Source organism: Echinops telfairi, unplaced genomic scaffold (assembly GCF_000313985.2).
Source record: "Echinops telfairi isolate 266 unplaced genomic scaffold, ASM31398v2 ScPeMD7_7469;HRSCAF=8507_1, whole genome shotgun sequence".
NCBI lineage: Eukaryota > Metazoa > Chordata > Mammalia > Afrosoricida > Tenrecidae > Echinops > Echinops telfairi.
This window is the reverse complement of record NW_022111373.1, coordinates 4,431,075-4,439,032: the sequence shown is the minus strand read 5'-3', so window position 1 is coordinate 4,439,032 and position 7,958 is coordinate 4,431,075.

The following is a 7,958-nucleotide window of genomic DNA, read 5'->3' as shown; positions in this document are numbered from 1 at the left end:
CCCCCGTGCCAAGCACGCACGCCCCCATCCCTAGGACCCCCGCGCCCCGAAGCAAAATCGGGGTCCAAGCGGCGGGCCACGCTGCTGTTCATGCTCAGAAACTGTCGTAAAATTGGGATGGAGAATTAGGATGGAATTTGGGGGAGAATCGAGGGATTTGGGGTATTGGCACGAAAATGGGGGGTTTCAATAAGAAAAACTGGTCCTGGGTGGGTGGGTGGGGGGAGCAGAAGAATACGAGTAACCGAAACCCAGGGGAGAGGTGCAGATATTGGGCCGGGGGCGTCTTCCAGAGCGGGAAGGCGTTCTGTCGCCTGGGCCCCCGCCCCTCGCAGGCCCCGCCCGGCCTGGGGACCCTCACAATCTGTCGCCCGGCCCCGTTTCCATATGAAGGGCCGCGCCGGGCGCCTTGGGAGCGCTGAATGCCGCTCGCGGTCGGGCGCGCTCGCACGCCCGGCGGCCCGGGCTGGATTTGGCCGCATTTGCATAGCAGGTGCTGACGCTTGTCCATTCTTACTTAAAGAAGTTTTAATATGGGATAAATTACCAGGAATTAGGAGCAGGCGTGGGCCGGAAGAAAGGAACCGTGTCGCCTGCGTTACAGCCGCCTGGCCCAGAAGGAGAGGAGGGGGGCGAGAGAGAAAGACGAAGTGAGCTTTGACTTTGAAAGTCCGTCTCCTTAAGAAACGTTGCTCCTCTTTGCCCTCTTTATCCACTTCGATGTGCCCCCTCGCCACCCCACCCCAAGAGAAAGCGCAAGGAAAAACCAGGGATGCGCTCCAGTCCATTTGATTTTAGAATCTGTTTTGCAGCGAGGGTAGCAATAATCCCAGGGATAGTAATGTGATTAGAGAAAATCTTTGAGTCAGAAAGTCTGGCCGAGTTTAAAATGTTAATCCCGGGCCTAATCCGCCTCTGGGCGACGGGCGAGCGCCCCCTCCACGAGAGAGTGCATTTTCTCCCCAGACGCTTAAAGGTGAAGCCTGAGTCGGCCCACGCTCGGCAAGACAACGAATTCCTTCCCTCAGGCGGGCTCCCAGCCACGGAGGCAGCTCCAGGGCCTCCTCTGGGAGGGGGTGGCACGGCCTTTCCACCCCAACCAAGTGGCTGCTTCGGGATGGCTAGAGCCTGGGGGTCCACTCCATCTGTTTGGAATCTTGCACACCTCGCAACAATGTGGAATTCCAAAAAGGATAGGATTTGCGGCGACAGGGGTCTCCGGCAGTGTCCCTCTAACCCTCTTTAAGCCTGACCCAAGGGTATCCTCTTCAGAGGGACAAGGTGGTTTTCCTGAGAAAAGCCAGGAGAAGGGGAGCCTGCTGTTGCGCCTCGTGGGGTGCGGGCCCAGTTCTGAGGGCATTGGCTTGCAAGATTATGAGTCTGCTTAGCTGCTTCGTGGAAGACATGCTTGCAGTCTGGGGCCTCCTGATCCAGTCTCCAAATACTTGGGGACCAGGAGGGAGGCAAGGTGACAAAAACGTGGACAGGCTCTGTGGTCAGGGCCAGGGCACAAGATGCTGCCATCAGGCGTCGTAAGGGCACAACAGGCTGCTTGAGGGGACAAAACCCCTGGTGTCTGTCAGGAATGGTTCTCCTTCCTGCCCAGGCTCCCATGGGCTCAGGACGGCACCCGGGTGCTGCGGGCTGGCCCAAGGCACAGGCTTTTCCGGAAGGCAGTGTGAGGAGCCCAAAGGGAGCATATGGTATGGAGCTGGAGCCTGGGCGCCCACAGACAATGGGGGAGCGGGAGGCCCAGGTCAGTGGCGGAGCTCTCGCGGCTGCAAACCTCCCTTTCAGTCTAATGAAGCTGTTGTCTGGGGGTAATGATGCACATGCCCGGGCCCTTTCTCACCCAATAGTCTAGAACGTGATTTGTCATACAATCTGAATCTTTGGGAGGACTTTAGACGGAACCTCCCTCAAAGATGGAGACAACCATATGTGCGCTTTGCATCTGAAGTGGGGGTGGGGTCGAGGGGAGGGTCCATGGCCCACCCCGCTTCCACCCAGGAAGGACTGGACTGGACTGGACGGATGATACAGTCCCCGAGGAGTCAAGAGCTGCCTGACCTGGGGGGTGGGGGCGGAGGCTCCATGGAGCTTTGTGCGTTGGGGACTAAAATGCAGAGGGTCTGGAGCTGCTGAGCGGCATGTTCATTCCGTTCCTTTTACCTGCGCTTTTGTGAGAATAGGGAAGGGGCGATTCTGTATTCTGGCTACATGCTAAATGTACTTAGAAAAAAATCCTAACCACCCCTCAAAGCTGAGATTTCACTGCTCGCAGTGTCCCGGGCTGGAGTGCGAAGGGACAATTCAGTGTTTCTGGAGCAGGGATGTAACCGAGACTCCAGGACCAGGGGCCCCCCGCCTGGGCAAGTGGAGGAGGCCAGACGAAGGAGGCAAAGCTCCCACTGGGTGCGTGCTTGAGGGAAGCCGGAGGCTGGGGGTTGGTGTCACAGGAAGAGAGGGCAGCTTTCCAGTGATGTGCTCCAGTTGAGGGTGAGGGAGGGGAGAGCCTGGGGGTCTGACCAAAGTCCGGAAGCAGAGTCATTATCACCTGTGTCATTCATTTATTTCTTGGCCCCCCTTTGCTGGGTGTAATGAAGAAGCAGCAGTAGCCCACCATGACCCTTAGTAGTGTGTGGCTGCTGTTAGGTGCCATCCAGTCAGCTCTGACCCATGGCGCCCCTGTGCACAAAGTACCAAACACTGCCGGTCCTGTGCCCTCCTCTCAGCCGAATAATAGCCGATGCCCGGGGGTTGGGGAGTGTCTGCATGTCAGCCCTCCATGGGGACACTGGGCAATCGGAGAAGATGTGGCTGGATCTGCCTGTAGACTGGCTTTTCTGCACAGGACCCTTGGTGCGGGCAGCCCTGGGGGCTCGCAGGCTACCCAGGGGCTGCTCACAGCAAAGGCAGCACTTTGAAGCACCAGGTTCTCCACTCTCATGAAGAGTTACAGTCTTGAGAACCCAGAGTCCCACTCTGTGTGAAGGGGTCGTCGTCGTCGTTGTCGGCAATGAGGGGTTTTCAACCTTGGTGCCCAGCTAGTGCTTGACGGGGCAGAGTGGATGCTCAGAGCATCTTACACCTGGGCACCGGCTCCGGGCCTGCCAGTTTCTGCCTGCGCCAGGGGTCCCGAGGTTGCTGCAGGTGCGTGCACACACAGCCCTCTCTGCTTCTCTGGGATTGCTCTGTGGCCTGTAACCGGAGAGGTGACCCACCAGTTGACACCGCAGCCCCCCGCACTGCTGGGTGTTCTAGCCCTGCCTGGCAGAGAGTTTCCTGGGTGGGGATGTGTCCCCCGTCCTGTGGTGGTGTGACATTACGAGATGAAGTCGCTGTGCAGGATGGGAAGTGGAGACACACTCGTCAGAGGGGACAGATTCCTAATTACCCCTGCTGGCTGCTGGGCATTGGGGCTCTAAGGGCAGATTAAAACCCCAGTCACACCTCTCCTGCCAATCACTCCCATGGCCACAGGTAAGTTGTCGCCAAGCCCTGCCAAAGCTCTGGCCACATGATACTCTTTCTGCTCCCTCTGATGCCCCTAGCCCCCTCTCTTGGCACTGAGATGAGGGGGGGTGGTTACCGCGGTGACACCTACTCTCTCTCAAAGCCCAAGCCACAAGCTGCTTACCGCAACACCTGTTACTATGAGAGGTGTGTGTCCAGCAGTGGTAGCTCAGAGGTGTGTGTGTGTGTGTTTCCTGGAAACCCAGGGGACTGAGCTGCTCCTGATTGGAGAGTGATGTAGATTTGGGGGTTTGTTTTCTTTTTAAAAAAATGTAAATGGGACTGGCCCCTGCTTCAAACAGCGTGCTCCAGCTGCACGCTTGCTGGATATGGGGGTGCTCAATAGCCATCCCTCTTTACTTCCGGAACCCAGAAGTCCTTCCCAGTGCCATCACTACTATGTGGGAACTATGTGTGTGTGCTCGGGTTACCCTGAGCCACACCCTCAATATGCAGGGCTTGATGAAATCCCCACAACCATATATTCGGCCTGCATGTCTAGCTGCCTTTGACATGGAGGGGCTGAGACTCAGAAAGGGAAGAGGCATATGCCCAAAGGCCCTGGGCCCTCCGGAAGTGGCGTCAGGACTTGAGCCCAGGCCTGTCTGGCTTCCGGCCCGTGACCTTGACCACTCCTCGTGGTCTCCAATCTCTTTAAGTGAACACCCACTCTGCGGGCAGCTCAAGCTATTGCTGAGAACCCTGGCAAGGAAACCACAGTCCTGCTCTGGGGGAGGACTCCTGGTTGCACAGAAGGGCGACCAGGGCCCAGGTGGACGGCGGCCGTGGCGGAGAGCAGTGCTCCCAGCTGTGGAGGTGGGGGAAGCTGGGAGAAGGTCTTTGTGTCTGCTGGTGGGTGGCTCTTGTGGAGAAGGAGGTTGGTGGTGGGCACGGGGGACACTGCTGGGTTTGAAGCTGGTCTCTGTGCTTGCTCTCTTGGTGAGAATTAGGAGGAAGTCTGGGTTGGCTCTGCCACACTGGGAAATTCCTTGTCCTCTCTGGGCCTCTGCTCTTCAGCTCAGTCAGGCCGGGGGAGGCCATGAGCAGGATATAAGGTTCCCAAGGACCCAGAGACCAGTCTCACTGGATCAGTGCTGTCCTGGTCAGGTTTTGGGGGATTCACCTGGCGGTGGGACATCAAACTCTCTCCTCTCCCCTCTGGCCTCTGAGGGGCCCAGAGCACTGTGCTATGCCTCCCAGCTGGAGGCTGCAGCCTCGGAGTAGCAGAAGGGACAGTTTCTGTCCACAGACGGTGCTAAAGTTCATGATCCTAGAGTCCGTGGGTTGTCCTGGTCTTTTGGTCCCCACCTCCCCGGAGAACTCAGCGTGAAGGTGGCACTGAGCGATACCAGACCATGTCCACTGGTTCATTCCCAGTCGTAGGTTAGTTGCTCGTTCATGCTTCTGTTTGTTCATCCCTTCACCCGTCTGTTGCCGTGACGTTGAAGCGACTTTTCCTGGGTCAAGCATCGCTTTGTTGAAAGTCGTTCAAGGTTTCCCAAGACACTTAGCATGAAGCACTTCCGCCTTTGTCGTTGCCCTGTGGTTACCAAGGCAACAGGTTATCATCTGACCCCTCTGGGCTGGGTAGGAGTTTCACTCATCTCCAGCACCTCTCTCCTGCTCTGTCCTCTCGTCCACTTCCTGCCCACCATGCTGCCTGGTGGCTGGTCACATGCTGCTACCCCTGCCCGGGCGACTTTCCCTGATCGGCTTGTTCTTACCCTCAGCCCCCTCTCAGATGCCAACTCTTGCGGATCCTGAGGACAGCCACCTCCCAGACCCCCTAGCCACAACTCATCACTACCCCCTCCCCCCAATTAGGTTCCCTGCTTTGCCCACTTACCCGTCTCTGAAGACACTGAATGTTCCAGATGGTACCTTGTCCAGCTTCCTGACGTCACTCTCAGAGTCTGGTAGCACATTAGCCACATCAGGGGCGGGGGCGGGGGCTCTGCAGGCTCTGCAGGTGGACTTGGATCCACTGTATTGCAGGTGGCCCTGTGGTGTGTGCCCTGCTACTAGGTGACATCTCTGCTGCCCAGCTGTGGTACAACCCAGGCCTGACGAGGGGGAGGAGCTCTGTGTGTGTGTGTATGTGAGTTGTGGGGAATGGGCGCCTCCGAATGAGGTGTGTCCAGACTCTCCTCCCTAGATGCAGTCTACTTCCTGCACAGGACACCGAGGCCTGCTCCCCTGGGAGGATTTGCTGTCAAGTGGCTGCCGAGAAGCACACCATTGGTTTGCATTGGAGGAGACCGGGGCCTGTCAATGTGGGAAGCATCTCTGCATGACTGTTGTGCCCAGATGCTGCCCCTTTCACATCTACTCAAAGCGACCGACCCCTCGCAAACCAGGGGGAGGTGCCGCTTGGCCCTGCACCAGCCTCACAGCCGTGGTCGGTCATGGTCCAGCTACCGTATCATGCCCTCTTGTTGAGGGTCCTCTCTGCATAAGGGGTTTTACAAGCAAGCTTCTGCAGGCTGTCCTGCTCAACACAGAGAGCAGATGCCCCTGGGACACTCCCAAGGGGCGGGAGGGACTCATGGCAGACAGGAGGTTGAGGGGGTGCTGAGTGGAGGGCACCCCTGGGTGGACAGCCACTCCCTGGGGCAGTGAGGCTGGTGTGTGTGTGTGTGTGTGTGTCTCAGTCCTCCCCATGTGTGGGGTGAGAGTGTGTGAAGGAGGGCTGGTGGCTCCTCGGTTAAAGCTCTCAGCTGCTAACACCGGAGGTCGGCGCTCTCAACGCTGTGCTGTGGGAGGAAGACGTGGCAATCTGCTCCCGCAGACAGGGTCGTCTGGGAAGCCCTTCAGGGTCGCACTACATCAGGACAGACCCCTGGCAGTCAGGTGAGTTTGGGTTCTGACCGGCATAATTCCCTGAGTAGAGTGACCCTAGAGGATAGGGGAGACCGGTCCGGTGGGTTTCTGAGACTTGCACCTTTATGGGAGTAGGAAGCCTCCTCTTTCTCCCAGACAGGGGCTGGTGGTTGTGCTTGCAGGTAACAGCCCAAAGATGTAGCCCACTAAGCCACCAAGGCTCCTGAGTGGAGCTAAATAAACGGGATTCGGGTATGGTGAAGATGGGAGGGACCTCCTCTTGAGAAAGAGGTCAGGGAAGAGCTGCGGAGGCTAGAAGGCAGAGGGAGCCAGAGAGTGAGAGGGGGTGCCTTCCAGATGGGGGTGCCTGGGCCTGGGACTGGCTGGCTGTGTGGTGGAGCCTGACAGAGCCCACTGGAAACGAACGAAGCCTTTGGGGGCTAGACGCCGGCTAGACGTGGACAGACTATGCACACCAGCACAACATGAACAAGAGCAGGTGTTTTCTTGAGCACCTACCACGTGCCTAGGCCTGGGCTGGTGGTACACATAGCATCTTAACTCATCCTCATGCTGACTCCATGTGGCGCACACTGTTAGAGCCCTATGACGCTCAAAGAGGCAAAGCCAATGGCCAGAGATCACGCAGCACACCCACCGGGGTGGAAATGCCTATTTGCCTGAAATTCATTTTGGTGAATGAGCTGTGGTCTATTCTTATTTATTTATCCTCGGTGATTATATATCCAGTGGCGGAGGCCTGGTGGCATCGTGGTTACGAGTTGGGCTGCTAACCGCAAGGCCAGAAGTTTAAAACCACCAGCCGCTCCGTGGGAGAAAACTTGGGATTTCTACTCCCATAAAGAGTTAACCTCTTAGAAACTCACAGGGGGCAGTTCTACCCTGTCTTACAGGGTGGCTATGAATCTTCTGGCTTATATATATAAAAAACGTATAATCAAGCATTTCCACTTTTTTTTAATGTATGTGACTCAGCGGTATGACTTAAGCTCATCCTTTGTGTCCACATCACTGCGGTGGCTTCCTTTAACAGATGCGCCATGGCCTCTTCTTTCCTCTGGACTTGCCAGAGGAACGCAGGTCTGATTCAAGGTCCCAAGTTCCTAACAGGTAGGCTAGTCTATCCCAGTAGACAGGAAAGCAGTATAAATGGGACCCTGTACCGGTAGCGAGAGGAGGACATGGAGAGAGAGAGGCCAGGGAAAACGATGATCCAGCTGTGGGCTGTTGATAGGATCGTGCGTGAAGTTATAGTAAGCAGTGTTTGGCACATGTAGAAGTATTGACATAACCTCCGCGGGACTGTTTTGAAGTGGTCCTTAGCGCTACCCTCCTGCGGGGCTCCTTAGCGGGCTAAAGATGGGAAACAGTGCCACCTGTCGGTACAAAGGATTTCGGTTGCACAACAAGCCAGTCAGGATTGTGTTTCTGTGAGGATGGGTTGATGAATCACCCACTGAGTGCCCAGGCCCGCAGGGCAGGGTGTGAAAGAGCGTTGGGAGAGGCCCGTGGGCCCGGCAAGAGGGATGAGACTCACAGCTCGGCCCTCCCCTTTGGTGATTTTTCACAAGATGGGGCGGGTGAAAGAACTGGGGCATCTA